Source organism: Mus musculus, chromosome 2 (assembly GCF_000001635.26).
Source record: "Mus musculus strain C57BL/6J chromosome 2, GRCm38.p6 C57BL/6J".
NCBI classification, from domain to species: Eukaryota; Metazoa; Chordata; class Mammalia; order Rodentia; family Muridae; genus Mus; species Mus musculus.
Window position 1 is genome coordinate 49182334 of NC_000068.7, and position 20847 is coordinate 49203180.

At 38.7% G+C, this 20847-nt stretch overlaps 1 protein-coding gene and 1 pseudogene across 13 annotated transcripts in view; both read left to right on the forward strand.

Annotated features, from left to right (window-relative positions):
- The window catches only part of Mbd5 (methyl-CpG binding domain protein 5), a 370190-nt gene that overhangs the window by 232835 nt on the left and 116508 nt on the right, over positions 1 to 20847 (forward strand). The gene's annotated exons all lie outside the window — the stretch shown is intronic.
- Positions 1548 to 3942, forward strand: Gm13510 (annotated as a pseudogene).

Consider the following 20847-nt stretch of genomic DNA (forward strand, 5'->3'; position numbering starts at 1 on the left):
TAGTACTAGCTCTTCTTTGAAAGTCTGGTAGAAAAAAGTAGACACTTTGCAACTTCTTAGAATTGGGAACAAAGGCAAAAGACACCGTCAATAAGACAAAAAGACCACCAACAGATTGGGAAAGGATCTTTACCTATCTTAAATCAGATAGGGGACTAATATCCAATATATATAAAGAACTCAAGAGGGTGGACTCCAGAAAATCAAATAACCCCCTTAAAAGATGGGGCTCAGAGTTGAACAAAGAATTCTCACCGGAGGAACACCGAAAGGCTGAGAAACACCTGAAAAAATGTTCAACATCCTTAATCATCAGAGAAATGCAAATCAAAACAACCCTGAGATTCCACCTCACACCAGTCAGAATGGCTAAGATCAAAAATTCAGGTGACAGCAGATGCTGGCGAGGATGTGGAAAAAGAGGAACACTCCTCCATTGTTGGTGGGATTGCAAGCTTGTACAACCACTCTGGAAATCAGTCTGGCGGTTCCTCAGAAAATTGGACATAGTACTACCAGAGGATCCCACAATACCTCTCCTGGGCATATATCCAGAAGATGTCCCAACCGGTAAGAAGGACACATGCTCCACTATGTTCATAGCAGCCTTATTTATAATAGCCAGAAGCTGGAAAGAACCCAGATGCCCCTCAACAGAGGAATGGATACAAAAAATGTGGTACATTTACACAATGGAGTACTACTCAGCTATTAAAACGAATGAACTTACAAAATTCCTAGGCAAATGGTTGGACCTGGAGGGCATCATCCTGAGTGAGGTAACCCAATCACAAAAGAACTCACTTGAAATGTACTCACTGATAAGTGGATATTAACCCAGAAACTTAGTATAGCAAGATATAAGGTACAATATGCAAAACATATGAAACTGAAGAAGAACGAAGACCAAAGTGTGGACACTTTGCTCCTTCTTAGAATTGGAAACAGTCACCCATGGAAAGAGTTACAGAGACAAAATTTGGAGCTGAGACAAAAGGATGGACCATCTAGAGACTGCCATATCCAGGGATCCATCCCATAATTAGCCTCCAAACGATGACACCATTGCATACACTAGCAAGCCTTTGTTGCAAGGACCGTGATATAGCTGTCCCTTGTGAGACTAGGCCAGGGCCTAGCAAACACAGAAGAGGATGCTCACAATCAACTATTGGATGGATCACAGGGCCCCCAATGGAGGAGCTAGAGAAAGTACCCAAGGAGCTAAAGGGATCTGCAACCCTATCGGAGGAACAACATTATGAACTAACCAGTACCCCGGAGCTCTTGTCTCTAGCTGCATATGTATCAAAAGATTGGCCTAGTCGGCCATCACTGGAAAGAGAGGCCCATTGGACACGCAAACTTTATATGCCCCAGTACAGGGGAACGCCAGAGCCAAAAAGTGGGAGTGGGTGGGTAGGGGAGTGGGGGAGGGTATGGTTGACTTTTGGGATAACATTGGAAATGTAAATGAGGAAAATACCTAATTAAAAAAAAAAAAAAGATATATATATATATATAAAAAGAAAGTCTGGTAGACTTGTGCACTAAACCTATCTGCACTAAACCCATCTGTCTCTGGTTGACTTTTAATGGCTGCTTTTATTTTCTTAAGGGTTATAGGACTAGTTAGATCGTTTACCTAATCTTGATTTAACTTTAGTAAGTGGTATCTATGTAAAATCATCCATTTCATTTAGACTTTTGAATTTTGTGGAGCACAGGTTTTTGACATAAGGTCTAATAATTATTTAAACCTCCTCAGTGATTGTTTTTATGTCCCCCTTTTCATTTCTGATTTTGTTTAATTGGATACTCTCCCTGCCTTTTAGTTCGTTTGAGTAAATGTATGTATATCATGTTTGTTTTTCTAGAGAACCAGCTCTTGGTTTTGTTGACTCTTTATATTTTTCTCCTTGTTTGTAACTTAGTGATTTCAGCCCTGAGTTTGGTTATTTTCTGCTGTCTACTCCTCCTGTGTGTGTTTGCGTCTTCTTTTTTTTCCTAGAGATTTCAGGTATACTTTTAAATCACAAGTATGAGAACTCTCCAATTTCTTTATGAAGGCACTTAGTACTTTGAACTTTCTTCTTAGCACTGCTTTCATTGTGTGCTGTAAGTTCGGATATGTGTGCCTTCATTTTCATTAACTTTAGAAAGTCTAATTTATTTGTTTCTTCCCTGTCCCAGTGAGTAGAAAGTTGTTTAGTTCCCATGAGTTTGTAGGCTTTCTTTTTTGTTGTTGTTGAATTTCAGCCTTAATCCATGGTTATCCGATAGTATACAAGGAGTTATTTCTATTTTCTTATACCTGTTGATACTTGCTTTGTGGTTGAGTATATGATCAATTAATAGAAGCTCTCATATGATGATGAGAAGAAGGTATATTCTTTCGTGTTTGAGTAAAATAGTCTATAGATTTATGTTGCATTCATTTGATTCATATCATAATCTGTTATTTTAATCATGTCTCCCTTTAGTTTGTCTGGATAACCTGTGCTTTGGGGTGTTCAAGTCTCCTGCTGTAAATGTGTAGGGTTTGATGTGTGATTTAAGCTTTAGTAATGTTTCTTTTATGAATGTGGGTATGCAGTAGACTGCTGCTCCAAGCATGCAGCAATGCAGCTCAGGCACCCACCTTAAGCTGCCCAGAGGAGCTGGTAGGGCCTGAGCATCAGGAGCATGGCTCTGAAATGCATCCAGAAGGAACTGATTGACTTACCTTCTGCTCAGCATTCCGCAGGACCTGTCGGTAATGGCTTGTTCCACTGACAGGCCACCACAATGGGCCAGAATGACAGTCTTTACCAAGGAGGTATCTTTTTCCTGACCATCCACATCCCTACAGATTATCCTTTCAAGCCCCTAAAGGTAGGTTTCACTACCAAAATCTGTCACCCAGATATCAACAGCAATGGCAACATTTGCCTGAACATCCTGAGGTTATAGTGGTCCCCAGCATTGAGTGTGTCCAAAGTTCTCCTGTCCATCTGCATTCTGCTCTGCAACCCCAACCCTGATGACCCACTGGTACCAGAAGTAGCCTACACTTATAAAGCCGACAGAAGTACAATAGAATAGCAAGAGAGCAGACGTAGAAATATGCTATGTAAGTGCCTCGTAGGCTCCATGGGAAACCCTTTCCAAGAGAAAATTGCCACACAGAGTGGCCTTCCTGTGAAGCTCTGAACTATTGGATAAGGTGCTCACAGAACATCCTATGTTCACACACCGGTTGGCCACTTACTTTTCTGGCTGCAGCATGTTGGTACCACTTTCAGCCATTGTGGCCTTGATAGTACCACATCTCTGATGCCAAGTCAGCAACCACAGTTAGGATCTACAGTCTTCCTGGTTACACTAAAATCATTCTAGGCCCCAGTCTGTCTGCTTGTGTCTGGGTAACCAAGCATGCATGCCTCCTGTACTTGTCCTCAAATGATGTCACTACTCACTGTGGCACTATACAGGGCCCAGTCTGCCCCCTGACCACAGAGCACAGAGCTTTCCTGAGGGCCCAGGCATAGTGGGCTTCTTCATATATTGTCTGCCAGAGTCTGCCACAGAACTATATCCTGAGGAGTCTGAGTGCATCCTGGAGGCTCCTGGGAATTGGAACAGCATCCCCTGAAAGCTACCTTCTGCCACCTTCCTCTGTAGTGCTCTATGCTGCAAACAGAATATGAGGAACATCAGGGCATTTAAAGCATGTAACAGCCCAAGAAAGAGGATGGATTTCTCAGACATGGGGGGATTTGGGTTATGCTTTTGTATGTAATGAGACTTCTTCTACCCTCTTCCCACTGGAAACTTAACATGAAATTCAAACATAAGCCATTAAGACTGGAACAGATTCAAGGAAGGAGAGGGACTTCAAATGGAAATAAAAAAAAGTGGGTGTGCTTGCATTTGGGACATATATGTTCACAATTGAGATGTCATCTTGGTGGATTTTTCCCTTGCTGAGTATGAAGTATCCTTCTCCATCTCTTATGATTCCTTTTTATTGAAAGTATATTTTATTAGATATTAAAATGGCTACTGCAGCTTGCTTCTTTTGTCCATTTGTTTGGATTTTTTTTTTCAGCGCTTTTTCCAAGAAAATACCTATCTTTGTTTCTGAGGTGTGTTTCTTGTATGAGCAGAATGATGGTCCTGTTTTTTCGTTCCTTCTGCTAGCCTGTGTATTTTTATACCATTGAAAAGATACTAATGACCATTATTAATTACTGTTACTTTGATGTTGGTAGAGTTAGTGTGTGTGTGCTTGTTTTGTGAAATTATTTATGTCCCATGTTTTCTTGGGTGTAGTTTAACTCCTTTGGTTGGAGTTTTCCTTTTAGTATTTGTGTAAGGCTGAATGTGTGTATAGATATTGTTTAATTTTCTTTCTTGTAATAGCTTGTTTTCTACAACTATGGTGATTAAGAGTTTTGCTGGGTATAATAGTCTAATTTAGGACCTGTGGGCTTTTTAGAAGTTGTAAAATAACTGACCAGGCCCTTCTAGCTTTTAGAGTCTCTGTTGAGAAGTCTAGAGTAATTTTGATAGGTCTGCCTTTATATATAACTTGGCCTTTTTCCTTTGCAGCTTTTAATATTTTTGTTCTGTAGATTTTGTGTTTTGATTATTATGTGGTAGGAGGATTATTTCTAATCTGGTATAATCTAATTGGTATTCTATAAGCTTCTTTTGTGTTTATAGGCATCTATTTTCTTTTTTTTTAATTAGGTATTTTCCTCGTTTACATTTTCAATGCTATCCCAAAGGTCCCCCATACCCACCCCCCGAATCCCCTACCCACCCACTCCCCCTTTTTGGCTCTGGCGTTCCCCTGTACTGGGGCATATAAAGTTTGCAAGTCCAATGGGCCTCTCTTTGCAGTGATGGCCGACTAGGCCATCTTTTGATGCATATGCAGCTAAGACAAGAGCTCCCGAGTACTGGTTAGTTCATATTGCTGTTCCACCTATAGGGTTGCAGTTCCCTTTAGTTCCTTGGGTAATTTCTCTAGCTCCTCCATTGGGGGCCGTGTGACCCATCCAATAGCTGACTGTGATCATCCACTTCTGTGTTTGCTAGGCCCCGGCATAGTCTCACAAGAGACAGCTATATCTGGGTCCTTTCAGCAAAATCTTGCTAGTGTATGCAATGGTGTCAGCGTTTGGAAGCTGATTATGGGATGGATCCCTGCATATGGCAATCACTAGATGGTCCATCTTTTCGTCACAGCTCCAAATTTTGTCTCTATAACTCCTTCCATGGGTGTTTTGTTCCCATTTCTAGGAAGGGGTAAAGTGTCCACACTTTGGTCTTCGTTCTTCTTGAATTTCATGCGTTTGGCAAGTTGTATCTTATATCTTGGGTATCCTAAGTTTCTGGGCTAATATCCACTTATCAGTGAGTACATATTGTGTGAGTTCCTTTGTGATTGGGGTACTTCACTCAGGATGATACCCTCCAGGTCCATCCATTTGCCTTGGAATTTCATAAACTCATTTTTTTAATAGCTGAGTAGTATTCCATTGTGTAAATGTACCACATTTTCTGTATCCATTCCTCTGTTGAGGGGCATCTGTGTTTTCTTAAGTTGGGGAAATTTTCTTCTATGATTTTGTTGAAAATATTTTCTGCTCATTGGAGGTAGAACTCTTTACCTTCTGGTATTCTTGTATTCTTAGGTTAGGATTTTTATAGTATCCCAGATTTCCTGGACATTTTGTGTCAGGAATTTTGTAGGCTTAACATTTTCTTTGACTGGTATATTCATTTCCTCTACCATACCTTCTACACCTGAGATTTCCTCTTTCATCTCTTGTATTCTGTGCTTACATCCATTGTTCCTGTGCCCTTCTCTAGCAGTTCCATCTCTAGAAATCCCTCAGTTTGTTTTCTTTATTGCTTCTATTCCTATTTTTAGGTCTTGAACAATTTTATTCATTTTCTTAACTTGTTTAGTTGTATTCACCTGTATTTCTTGTAGAGCTTTATTTGTCTAAAGAAGGCCTTGATGATCTTTAAGGTTCGATTTAAGATCATTTTTTGTGTGTTTAGTTTGTATTAGGATAAGCAAGGCTTGCTGTAATAGGATTGCTATGCTGTAAAGATGCCATATTGCCCTTGTTTTTGTTGATTGTGTTCTTTCTCTGGCCTTTAGCCATATGGTTGTTCTTGGATGTTCCTTGTGCAGCAGACCTCCAGTGGGCACTCTTGGACTGGACAATGGAACTCAGAGGGTAGCTCACATCTAAGAGCAGTAGGTGTGCCCCTGGGGACTGGTGCGACAGAGGATTGCGGGTTCTAATCTGTATGTTCCTGATGCTGCTTGCCTGGTGGAGGCAGGCAGAGAAATGCTATTACATCTTTCTTACCTTCTCTCCTGCTGGAAGTGCTCAAGTGATGGTAGCCTTGGGCTGCCCAGTGTCACCCTGGGCTTTCCCTCCCTTGTGTCCTAGTTGGAAACACTAGAACACAGATCCCCCCCCCACCCCCGCTACAAATTTTATATCCTCTGTAATGTAACTACAAAGCTATGAATAATCAAATTCTCAAAATTGTAGATGTTTGAAATCTATTCTCATGAGACATGTGTCTGAGTTTAATATTAGATTTTGCCATTTGGGCTTTACTGGAGGGGACAAAAATAGGGTTGTGTGTATATCCTTACTCAAAAAGGAAAAAACACATTTTAAAATGCTACTTTTGGTTAAGAGATCTTTGTGAAACACTGTCTAAAAACTTGGCAATTCATAAAACTAATAGTAACTTTTTTATAATCTTAACCATCATTTTATTTTAAAAGTTTTCCTTTTAAAAGAGTGTGTTGGAGAGAAGCAGTTGCTACTCACCTAACATCGTTTAACACAGTTCTAGTGCTTCAGGTAACAAATCTTCACCTGTAGTATTCATTCACAGGGAGATTTAAGATTCTGTGGCAAGGGACTCGGCACTGCAGGAAGCTGAGCATACCTCTCAGTGCTGCATCTCAAATGGGTTTTTATTTTTCTCTGCTACTGATCTCTTACATGGTAGATACTTCTATGGTTTACCCCAGTGAATAGAAGTACCTTTTCCTACACATACTCAGTTACTCTCCCATTTTTAGCACTGCCCGCTCTCCCTTCCCTCTCATCAGTCATCTCTAAGCCCTGAATTTCCCTGTGCTTCCATAGAATAATACTCCCAGCTACTCTGGGCCAAGATTTTCTGGCAATTCTCTTTTACAGCTCACATTAATTTGTTGAAATTTCTCATCTTTTGTTGGCCCATCCTCCACCTGTTGGTATCTTACTTATATTTTAATCCTTCTAATGTTATTTTATTGGGTCCTAACAGAAATAAAAATATGTGCTCTACATTCTCATATTTTTGGTTGTGAGCCTAGCCTTTAACGGCTAAGCCATCTTTCCAGCCCTCTGCATTCTGTACTTAGATAAAGTCACAAAGGTTTTAAGCAGGAAAAAAGCCAGACCAATTGAAATTTCACAGATTTATTGTGGATACTGTTTGAATTGTGGCAGCATAAGCTGGCATCATAGGAGGATAGGTGTCCTGGTGTCTGCTGCTTTTCTGTGTGTCAGGCGGTTGCTTTGTGTGCTTTATTATAGGTTCATTAGAGAGATTGCATTTATTAGTCTGGAGATATTTGTGATAATGTGAAGTTAGTTTCCTAAACATTCACTAATTTTTAATGTTACTCCTTTTAATTAATTGTTAGGCTTGCAAAGTGAAAGGCTCTTTTTCACATAGGCTAAGAAAACTGTAAGAAAGACCAGATAGTTTTCATTTCTATCTCCCTTAAAAATAGGGGGGAAAAAGGTCATAAAATTGAGAAGGGACATCTGGGCGTGGTGGCGCACACCTTTAATCCCAACACTCAGGAGGCAGAGGCAGGCGGATTTCTGAGTTCAAGGCCAGTTCGAGGTCTACAAAGTAAGTTCCAGGACAGCCAGGGCTATACAGAGAAACCCTGTCTCAAAAAAAAAAAAAAAAAAAAATTGAGAAGGGGTAGGAGTAGTCAGGCACAGGGCAGAAGAAAGGGAAAGGGGAAATGATGTAATTATAATTTAATTAAAATAAAAATAATAATTTAACAAATATGAAAGTTGTATTAATTGTTATAAGTTCTTATGAATCTATGTTCTGCTGAGAAATATATTTATTTTTTATCTTTCACACACCATTTGGAAACTGAAGACATTTTAAATCTATAACATAACACATTCTATAGATTTCAAGCAAAATAATAAAACAGATTATTTAGAATATATCTAACAATATATTAAGAAATTTCTAAAGTATTATGTGTTTTTCATAATTAAAATATATTATAAACATTCAAAAATTTTCTTGTAGAACTAAAAAATAATTCTAGAGACCATTCATATCATATTCCTTTGCCTTTATTGTAAATGGAAGATGTAGTTTCTGATTGCTCATAACTGCTGCAAGATTTCTCCAAAAATTGCTATGCTTTTTGATTAGCAGTGCATTTATTTTCCGTATATGCCCTTTTTGTCTGCTTCTGGCTGTTCAGCATGCATGCGTAAGCACACACACACACACATATCTGAGAGAGTGGTAGAGACAAAGACATTAAGTAAATAACACTTCTCAAAGGCTTTATTCTATTTACATAATTAATAAATAAATTCATGTTTAAGGTTTTGTCTTTTATTTCACATGGGACTTTATACTTTTAAAACCATGATGTGCTGTTTTCCCATTCTTTGAATGTCATTATGGTTTCTTGGTGGCTCTCTAGAAATCCTGCTTTTCCTCTCTATTCCCAGTATTCAGAGTAGTTGTGTGACCTAGATATTGAAAGTGAAGGCAGGGTGTGTGCTGCATTGCTGATACTTACTGCAGAAACACTCGGTTTTTGTGCTAGATTCCCAGGGAGCACACTACATAATGCTGTGGTGTTTTAGAAGATCTCCAACCAGACGCAACCATTTTCAAGGTTGCTGTTAAAATATTCTTGAAAGCATGTTTAAATAATCAAATGAAAAAGCAGTGTTTTTTATGTTATAGCTGGGATGTCTTGGTCAATATTCATTTATAATTTATTTTTAGATCAAACTAGATAAGGCTGAATATATTTACTTCTCTTCTTTACCTCATAATTAGAATTACAGTCTTGCAATTAACTTAGATATCTAAGAAAGAAATTAATCTGATTTCCTTCATTAGAGAAAGGATTGTTAAGAACATGTAATATCTAGCAGCTACATTATAAAATTGATCAGGCTAGGTTAATTTTTGTTATACTTCAAACCACTGGAAAATACTACTTTAGGTTTTGTGTTTTCTAAGCTGCCTTGTCAGTGCTGTTTTCTTTAGTGCTTTTGTGTTAAAAAGCAACACCACAAAAGAAAAGCTTGGATGCGTAAGTTAAGATGGCGGCACAGGTAGCTGCTCGGAGGTAGAGATTCATATTGTTGAAAAGCTTTTGCTTATTTACCCCTTATACAGAAAAATTTAAAAATAGAAGAAATAGAATTACATCACAAGTTCCTGCAGAGATTAAAAAAAAATACAAGCTTGCTAAAGATCAGATTTGTGGTTTTGTCTGGTTCTTGTTGATAAACTAGCTCACCAAACTAATTGATAGGTTTCTTTGTACAACCAGAGAAAGTCACAAAATTCCAGGACTGACTACCAGAATGAGACAGCTTTAAACCAGAAATCCAGTACAGTGATTCAAGTCTGAAGTGCAAAGAGAATCAAAAATAAATAAGAAATGCAGTTGGATAAGCATAAACTAGGCGTAGTCCCAAGCAGCTAACAAACCTAAAAAAAGGGTCTTAGAGAGAGGATGTACAGGTGAGGTGTGAGGTGTGGGATCTGAGCTGTGTAATGGGAGTGTATGTGTATGACAGAATGGAGACTTCCTACAGTTAAGCAGGAAATCTGGCTTTGATTTTTTTTATTCTAGCAATATTGGAAACTGTTTATAGAAGGGCATTTTCAAACAGTGGGATACTTTGAGTTCACCCACTGTGCAAAATTGTCCAATATATTCCCGTATAACTACTGTACTTGGCATAGGTCAACAAAGGGCTCACATTACAATCAGACAAATAGGAATGCAATTCCATGTGTTACTCAGTTTCCCTTCAATGTGACAAAGCACCTGACAGCATAACTTACAGAAGGACAGGTATGGGTTTCTGAGAATATAATATAATTACATTTCTCCCTTCCCTTTCTTCCCTCCTAACCCTCCTTGTTCTTTTTTTTCTTTCTTATTCATGGCCTCCTTTTCATTAATCTTAACATGCATACATGTATAAGTATATACATGTATATTCCTAAATATAACCTGCTCATTCTATCTAATGATTTCAGGGATGACAGTTTGGTAGTGTAGAACCACCTGTTGCTCTCTTTCCTGGGAATATTGTTTCTGCTGCTCCCAGCATTCTGTAAATGCCTGTAGTTCTTTTGTAGGGCTGGGGCCTCCTGGGCTTTTCCCCCCATCCACTTTGACATGTCCAATCGCGGTGTCCATGCTGAACTCATATTTTAGTCATGTTACTGAGACTTTATATGGGTATAAGTAACTTCTGACATTAATTACTAGGAGATACAGTCACAAAGCAAACTCCCTGTTCCTCTGACTCTCAGAATTTTTCCATCCCATCTTCTACAATATTTCCTGAGCCTTAGGTACAAGAATTTTTTGAAACGGTGTCCTCTGAGACAGGGGTCTACAACTCTGCACTTTGATTAGTGGTAGTTTTCTGTGATGTTCTCTATCCATTGCAAAGAGAAGTTTCCTTGATGAGGAGGGAGGTCACACTTATCTATGGATATAAGGACAAATGCTTAGATTGTTTTTAGGGATTTTGCTGTTTGACAAACTAGTGGCTGTCTGTTCTCTTCTAAGATCCACCAGGCATGTTTTCCCTCTTGTTGAGTGGGTTTTAAGTCCAATTAGATATCTGTTGGTTACCACCAAGGCAGGCTTGCCATTGCTACACCATTAGGTTTAGCATGCAGTAGTGGCTTCATAGCTGGGTAGGACTGTTGATTGCCTTTCTCCTTTGGAAGTGTGTATGGCCACTTCTGGTGCCAAGAAAGCTAATCCTCAGGGAGGAGTCATTCCTGTATATACCAATAGTTTAAATGAACTTTTCTCATCTGAGAAAGAGACTTTTATTCCTTGTCATACAATGTGCATTTTTTATGTTCATAGCAGCCATATTTTTTATTAGATATTTTCTTCATTTACATTTCAAATGCTATCCCCTTTCCTAGTTTCCTTTCCAAAAATTGCCTATACCCCCTGCTCCCCAACCCACTCACTCCCGCTTCCTAGCCCTGGCATTCCCCTATATGGGGGAATATAATCTTCACGAGACCAAGGGCCTCTCCTCCCATTGATGGCCAACTAGGCCATCCTCTGCTACATATGCAGCTAGAGACATGAGCTCTGGGGCTACTGGTTAGTTCATATTGTTGCTCATCCTATAGGGTTGCAGTATCTCATCTGAGATACCAAGTATTCTCATCTGAGAAAGATACTTTTATTCTTTGTCAATGTGCCTTTTAATGTTTATTTATTCTTTGCAACTCTTATGCAGTATATTTTGAACATATTCTTTCTTCTCCTTCAAATCTTCCCAGATCCTCCCTCATATCCCTGCCTATCAAACTTTCATGTTCCTTTTCTCACAATAAACAAAACAAAACACCAACACTAAAAAAGCATGGGTCTGATTTGTGTTGGCCAACTACTTGTGAACATAGGGTCTACTTGGGAGTCCCAACAGATAAACCATAAAGCACATCACCTATATAGTCATCATAGATGATGAGATGTGGCCTCATTAACAGTGTCAGGTGTGGGTTACACTCTCAGAACATTGTGCCACTGTTGCCCAATGAACATATCCTGGAGGTGGGTCACTATTGTAGGTCACAAGGTTTGTTGGTGGATCAGGCTGAGGATTGCTTTTCCTCTCCTGTAGTGTCTATTTTATCTTCCACTATTGTGGACACAAGCCAGTAGGGGTAAACTTCTACTTGAGACCCAGCTAGCTTTCTACATGTTCTATGACGTAAGTATGTGTCTCTTTAGCACTAAGATTCTTACTGTTAACTTGTAGAGAGTAACCAATAGCATTAGAAATAGTTTGTAATTTTTTGTGGATTTTGTGGACACCTTTTGGGCAATAACTCAGAAAGATGTAGCCCATTCCTGATACTGGAGGTTTTGTTTGGTAACATATAATGCCTAGTTCAAGTACTGTTTGTTCTCTCTCTCCCTCTCTTCTATCTCTGTCTCTGTCTCTCTCTCTCTGTCTCTCTGCCTCCCCCTCCCTCTCCCCCTCCTCTGTGTGTGTGTGTGTGTGTGTGTGTGTGTGTGTGTGTGATTCTTTAAACTCCTTTTATAAATGGACATATTTTAGGAAACTTCAACAGTAGTAGGTTTACATGTTGCTTTTCAAAAAGTGATTAGTGTTAGTTATCCCTCCCCATATTTCAGTCTCTACCCTGTCCTCTCCCATTTAATTGTCTTGTTCTGGCTCCCCCTGTTTATAACAGTATAACCTATTTCCTCTTATTATAAGCAGTGGGGAGTCAGAGTTCAAGGCCAGCCTGGTGTACATAGTGAATTCCAGGATAGCCAGGGCTACACAGAGAAACCCTGTCTCAAAAAACAGCAACAAAAAGGAAGAAAAAGAAGATCCTCTTCTGCCCTCTGGTCCTTTACTAGATCCCTAGCCTCTGTAGGAATTCTAAATGGATTGTGTGTGTACAAGAGTAACATCTAACAGAAAGCCTGCAGTGTTGGTCTTTCTGGCTCTAGGTTTCTCACCAAATATGAATGTTTTTAGGTCCATCAATTTACCTACAAATTTTATAATTTCATTTTTAACAGGAATTTTTCCATTGTGTAAAGATACTATGTTTTCATTTTCCATTTATTAGTTGATGGACATCTGGGCTGTTTCCAGTTTCTCTGACTATTGTGAATAGAGCAGCAATGAATATGGATGAGTACAACATGTTTTGATCATACTCACCCATCTCCTGCAGCTCCTCCTAAGGTGCAGAGAACAAGAGCTTGCAGAATTCTCAGCCCTAAATGGGACATCTATATTATAGTCCTTCCCTCCAAGGCTCAGGGATCTCCACGCAGAAGGGGGCAGAAAGAATATGAGTCAGAAGAGATGGATAACAAGGAAATATTCTCGGCACAAATCAACTCACGGTGGTTAAGACAACATGCACTTTTGGGATAGCACTGGAAATGTAAATGAAGAAAATACCTAATTAAAAAAAAAAAAAAAAAGACAACACGCGCAAGACCGGTGCAAGCCTAAGAGACCACAGCTTAGCTTGAAGAGGAGAATTAGGCATAAAGTCCCATCCCCAGTCTAGGTGCTATTGGAATTTAATAGCTGTTGGGAGAGGAAGAAAGTCAGCCATGCTCCAGTGGAAGAACATATCTAAAAATATCTGGGCAACACAAATTGTACTTCATGGATTTAAGGAGGGGCCGGGGGTATTTTGACTTAACAGTCACCCTGGTCCACTGGTTCCATTGCTTTGGGCCTGTGGTGAGGCAAAGCATCCTAACAGAGAGGATGTGGTAGAATGAGCTTTGTATTCACTTTGTATTGTGTAGGAAGCAGAGCAAATGCCTATACTAACAGGTTTCTCAGGGATGCCATAGTGCTGCCCACATCAGGTGAACTGTCCTCAGCTTAGATCATTCTTGCTAGAAATTCTCTCACAACCACACCAGAGGTGTGCTTAACTAATCGCTGCCATCAGCTTTCTTTTACATTGTAAAGATAATTCATTCCCAAGATGGTTCAGGTAGAGCTGTTTGCACCAAGTCTGACAACCTGAATTCAATACAAGAACCAACATGGTGAGAGAAAATCAATCCCTGCACATTGGTCTCTGTTCCTTCTTGTGTCTTATGCATGCGTACACATATGCACACAAACAAACAAACAAATGATGGAGAGAAACCTAGTCTCCAGTTCTTTACTCATATTTAAAGAATTATATACATGTTTTATTAATATACATGTTCATTTATGAAAGTTTTCTATGTTTCCACATGTCTGTGCCACATATATTAAGTGATCCTCTGAATATAGCCTGGAAAACACAGGACTTCTAATTCTGCAATGTTGTAATTCAGTAATTTTAATCTATCTGTTGAGAGAAAGAAAAGGGCAAAGATTTAAAGACCAAACACTAGTGTAATCCATAAGACGAAAGTCTTAAGTTGAAACATTGTCCTGTACCAATTCCATGTTTAGTTGAAGCTTTTTTAAATGAAACTATTACGATTTTGGAATTTTTCTTTCTTTCTTTCTTTTTTTACTTTTTGAAAATAGTTTTTTGTTTTTTAACACAGGGCACCCAATGTAGGAGCTAGAGAAAGTACTCAAGGAGCTGAAGGGGTCTGCAACCCTATAGGTGGAACAACAATATGAACTAATCAGTACCTCGAGAGCTCGTGTCCCTAGCTGCATATGTAGCAGATGATGTCCTAGTCGGTCGTCATTGGGAAGAGAGGCCCCTTGGTCTTGCAAACTTTGTATACCCCAGTACAGGGGAATGCCAGGGCCAAGAAGTGGGAGTGAGTAGGTAGGGGAGCAGCATGGGGGAGGGTATAGGGGACTTTTGGGATAGCATTTGAAATGTAAATGAAAAAAATATCTAATAAAAAATTTTTAAATAGATTTTTAATACAATATATCTGATTATAGTTTCCTGTCCCACAACTCCTCTCAGATAATTCCCACCTTCCCATCCACCCAAATCCATAAGCTTTCTTTTCTATTATTAGGAAACAGTCAGTCATCTAAAAAGTAATAATAAAATAAGATTTAAAAAAATTTTAAAAATTGTTTAAAAGAATAGGGAAAAATAAAGAGGCAAACAAAAGGTCAAAGAAACACATATAGATGCCTAGATACACATGTGTACAAACAGAAATCCCATAAAAGCACCAAAACCAGAATGGCAGTACATAAGCAAAAGACCCATAAGGTTAAAAAATTTACCTCCAAAAATATTATTTTATGTTGACCATGTACTGCTGGGCATGGGCCCTTTGCATACGTGTGGTTTGTATAGCCAGTGAGACTTTGTTGGAGAAAACAAACCTGTCCTTTGCAAATGGTTATCTGGATTAGGAAATGAGCTAAACTTAAGACAAGTTTAAAATGTTAGTCCTTATGAATGGGTAAAAAATACTCTTAACATTGTGAATAATTTTAAGATACATGTAACATCCTCCAAGTGTACGGAAATAGTAAGAAACAGTTTTTTCAAATTGGAAAACTATTGTTTTCCATCATTCAGTTAAGAATTTTTCTGACATAGTCTTCTAGAATCCATTAAAATTTATCTGCATATTCTATTAAATTAAATAATGGAAGAGGGGTTTTGTTATTTGCATATGTTTCATTTTTATTTGCTATTTAAAGACAGTCATTTGAATATAGGGGTCACCTCAGAAGGTTTCCCCTGGACAAATACAAAGTAAAAGGACCGTCAAAATAATGATAATAATGCAAAGCAATAGTCACAAGTTCAAACAAGTATGAATGAAGACAGCTGAGGATGCAGCTTGGTGGTCCTGTCTTGCGCACGCCGGACTCGACCAGCAAGAACGACGTTGCAACAGGATCCTTCTGCACACGTTTATTGGGAGAGCTTGATTGCAGAGGCGAAGAGACCCCGAGCCCAGAACTGGTGCTGCTTATATAGGCCTAGGAGAGGCGTGTCTCACACCCGGATTGGTTATGCACTACGCCTCATTTGCATGTTCCTCATCTGATTGGCTACTCTCTCTCTCTGTACCTCACAGAGCCTCATTATCATACCTCATTTGCATGTCTCACATCTGATTGGTTAGGGCCAGGCAGTGTCTTTGCAAAAAACTTTACTGCATATGTACACATTGGTTGTTTGTCCAAACTTATACGTGGTGGCCAGCAGTAGTCAGTGCCACTCTGCAACGGCACATGTGGCTTCCCACAGTCCTGCAATGGCTTGATATGTACAGGGCTCTGAATCTGATTATTCAGCATCACCAAAAAAGGAGGAGAGGAGGGGTTCTCCATGTGTAAAGATAAATAAATACTCTTCCATTATCATAACAGCTAACAAATGGAACGATTCAGTTGAAAAATCATTGGATGTTAAAATTACTCAGTAAATTGTTTAACTAATTCTATATGTTTTAAAATTTTTTCTCACAAATTACTATAAAAGACATGACATTGGGAGAACCAAAGAATCGTTAAATATTTGCAAAAATTACATTTGAAACATTGAAAAGGGTAATAGCAAGCATATAGAATTAAACTGTCACTGCACACTGGAGAGATGGCTCAGTCAGTAAAGTGCTTGTTGTGCAAGCATGGAAAACTGAGTTCTGTCCCCAGGACCTGTGTAAGCAGCCCAGCATGGCATTAAGAACCTATAGTTCCATCACTGCAGTGGCACAAGCATGGGGATCCCTGTGGCTTGCTAGCCAATATTCTAGCCAATCTGTGAGCTGCATGTTCAGGTCCTAAAGAAATAAATGCATAAACTTGCAATTGACGCGCCCCCTGATATAAGACGTTGAAAAGCAGTGGTTCCATAATATTTCCACCAAAATGCAATTCTAAATATAATCATGAGGAAATGTCAAACTCAAAATAAGACATACTTAAATTAATTCTCTTACATTCAAAGATACAAAGATCAAGAAAGATACTGAAAAGTTATATGTAACATCTAATGACAGACTGGATCCAGGTCCTGAGGTTTAAAGCAAATCAACATGCTGTAAAGAGCACTAATTAGTGTATGGGCTATGGGCTATATTAGGGGCTTGTGAAAGAATCTCCAATTCTCAGATTGGAACATTGAAATACAATGTGGGAAGTAAATTGGAATTGTTGCTCAGTTTATCTCCAAGATTTCAGAAGAATAAAGTGGGTGGGTGGATGGATGATACATGGGTAGATGGGTGAATGATGGTTGGATGGATGGACAGACAGACAGACAGAGGAAAAGGGGTGGGGGGATAGATAGGTAATAGAATAGATTCATCACTGGCCAGGAAAAAACAACAACAAAAACAAACAACAACAAAAACAAAAAAAAACAGGCAGGATGTCAGTATTTGCAAGTACTGAATAAAGGGAATGATAGTCCCTTGTCTGGTTCTTGCAGCTTTTCGGTAAGTTTGAATTTCTGAAATAACTTGGAACACATTTTTGAAATGTGAATATGCCGCACTGCAAGTCAAAGGCTTTCTTATCATAATAGGCCTTAATGTTCCATATGTGCACAATGAAAACATTCATTTTACAAAGCAAAGCCTTAGAAATTGTTCTGTACTTTTTATTCAAATCAATGCAATTATGAAATAAAACTTTAATGGTAACTAATACTTTCTATCCTTCAGGAAAAGGTTATTTATAGCGTATTTTTACCCACATGGATTTCTTTGTATTAAATGTAACATACAAGATATTTTAAATGAATACAGTTAGAAGATACGTAATGGGCTGCTGTTTCAAAAGACACACAAGAAGCTCATTTAGCCCATCCTAATCCCCTGTTTGCCTTGGTTAGTGTAAGTGTAATGGAGCCTTCATCCAGAAGCACTTTTCTCCAATATAGTTTATGATAAATTATTTGATCCCTTGTGATATTTAGTAGCTTACTAAGAGTTGGCAAATGTGCGTTTCACGAAATAAATTTTTTATTTTCTGCTGAGCCTTCTTCAAAGCCCACTAATGACTTCATAGTCTACATTCATAATTTTTTGAACAAAATGTTAACAGTTTCTTGTCCTTCTAGTAATCATAATTTCCATGGGTCCCTCCATGTATATTCTTTGGTTGGTGGTCCTGTCCCTGGGAGCTTGCGGGGGAAGGGATCTGGCCAGTTGACACTGTTGCTCCTCCTATGGGGCTGCAAACCCCCTCAGCTCCTTCAGTCCCTTCTCCAACTCCTTTATCAGGGACCCCGCGCTCAGTCCAATGGTTTGTTGCAAGCATTCACATCTGTATTTGTCAGGCTCTGGCAAAGCCTCTCAGAAGACAGGCATATCAGGCTTCAATCAACAAGCACTTCTCAGATCCACAATAGTGTCTGGGTTTGGTGTCTGTATATGAGATGGATCCCCAGGTGGGACAGTCTCTAGATGGCCTTTCCTTTAGTCTCTACTCCACACTTTGACTCCATATTTCCTCCTTTGAGTATTTTGTTCCCCCTTCTAGAAACATTGAAGCATCCACACTTTGGTCTTCCTTCTTCTTGGGCTTGTTTTTGTACAGCTATTTTGGTAGTGCCAAACTTTATTAAACATACCATGTTCATTTTTTAAAAAAGAAATTTAGAATTTGGTATCAAAACAGAAGTATATAGAATTTGTAGTCAAATTGTATTTATTACATATATTTTGTCTGGTCTTATACTGAATGTGAGACCATGAGAACCATATTTGGTTTTTTGCATGCATAACTTGTGGGAGTTAAAAAAACAGCCTCATTGGAAATACAAAAGTGATTTTCCCCCATCAGTATTCTTAGACACATCCAGTGACCTGCACGTAAAACATTAATGTTGGTTGATTAAATTCCCTGTTGATATGTGCTTGACATGTGTCCACTTATTTATTGAAATTAAATGATGTATGTAAGCCAGCTATAACAGTAGACCTAAGGTGGAGGCATAGAAAATATAGTTCCTATAATCAAGTGGTTTTAAGACAAGCACACTGAACCATGCAACACAATATAATGCAATAAAGGTACACAGTGGACTAAGACACTAAGTACAGTAAGTGTGTTTACACTAAATATGGACAGTCATATTCCTTGTGTGTTGTTTACAACAAAGTCAGAGAGGCTGAAATAATTCTGACTGTATATTGTCAGTGCCTAACTGTCCTCAATCATATTGTCTCTATAATAAACCCTTAAGTAATACTGAACGTATCAGAGAAGGTTCTGCTTTTCTTGTTATGGCCTTTGGGTTTCTCTTGTGTTGGTTTTTATAAATGCCATGAATTATAGTGAGTTAAAAACTATCTGTTGAATATTCCCTACGTGCATCATAAACCTTAAAATTATGTTATACAGAAGACAATGAGGACGAACCCATTGCTCACCTGCTAGTTACACATTCTTTCTCATATGGAGAGCCAAAAGGTGGCTTGTTGATTCCCTTAGCCTGCATTTAAGGTAGCAAGGATAGAGTACCTCTTTTTAGGACTCTGGGATACTAAGAAAAGATGAAGTCTCGGGTGAAATGTAAATTGCTAAAATAGATACAAATGGCAGTAGTCAGTTCTGCCATCTGACTGAGACCTACTCGACAGTGCCTGTTTGTACTCAGCAGTTCAAGAAACTAAGGCAGTAGGAGAATTTAAGACAAGTTCAAGACCAGCCTAGGTAAGATAGCAAGTCCTATCTCAAAACAACAATCAGAATACACTAATCTCCTCATGTGTTACCGAATCTAGCTTTCTTTCTTTCTTCTTTATTCATGTGACTACAGTGTCGTTGGGTTTTTGTTTTGTTTTGTTTTTCCATCCTGGGGAAGAAATGTAGGTACTTGTCTATAATAGGCAAGCACTCCTCTGAGGGAACGAATTCTGGTTTTTCACACCTATACAGATTTTCTCAGTATCAAAAAATACTACTGTTTTAAACAGTTTGTTGTCCAATTCACTGGTTTTATTTCGAACATTTTTAACTTATTAGTATGCAATGTTTAATGCCTTTTGTGTAAACATTCTCATTCTGAAGACCAAAACCTTTGATTTCTAAAGAAATTTTGACCATCCTGCCTAGAGTATAATACATGGCATTAATGAAAATTTATCATTAGCAGTACCAACAGAATGTCATAGGTCTAGCGCTGAATTTTCAGTAGCTTTGTACAAAAAAAAATTTTTTAAGTTGTTCTCTGCATTTTTTTCCAAATTATTTTCTTTGTGCATTACTGGCACATTTTACTAAAATACTTTTTGGTATTTTACTCTGGAGTACTCAAATTTAAGCTGGGAAAGAGTATATCCAGTGTTAGAGTTTTTCAAACTTGGTTGGCACTATTGACCTTTATATATATAACTTTTTATTAGACATATACAGAAACACATTTTTAGAATTCTTTTGTCAATAACCTGAGGTTTTTAAGATACTTTGCCCCTTCTTAGAATTGGGAACAAAACACCCATGGAAGGAGATACAGAGACAAAGTTTGGAGCTATGACGAAAGGATGGACCATCTAGAGGCAGCCATATCCCAGGGTCCACCCATAATCAGCTTCCAAACGCTGACACCATTGCATACACTAGCAAGATTTTGCTGAAAGGATATAGCTGTATTTTGTGAGACTATGCCGGGGCCTAGCAAACACAGAAGTGGATGCTCACAGTCAGCTATTGGATGGATCACAGGGCCCTCAATGGAGGAGCTAGAGAAAGTACCCAAGGAGCTAAAGGGGTCTGCAACCCATAGGTGGAACAACATTATGAACTAACCAGTACCCCAAAGCTCTTGACTCTAGCTGCATATGTATCAAAAGATGGCCTAGTTGGCCATCACTGCAAAGAGAGGCCCATTGGACTTGCAAACTTTATATGCCCCAGTACAGGGGAACGCCAGGGCCAAAAAGTGGGAGTAGGTGGGTAGGAGTGGGGGGGAGGGTATGGGGGACTTTTGGGATAGCATTGGAAATGTAAATGAGGAAAATACCTAATAAAAAATATTAAAAAAAGATATATATGACTTAAAATTGACATGGCAGTTTCAGTATCTGCAGAATAAGTCAAAGCAATACACTTTTACTTTAAG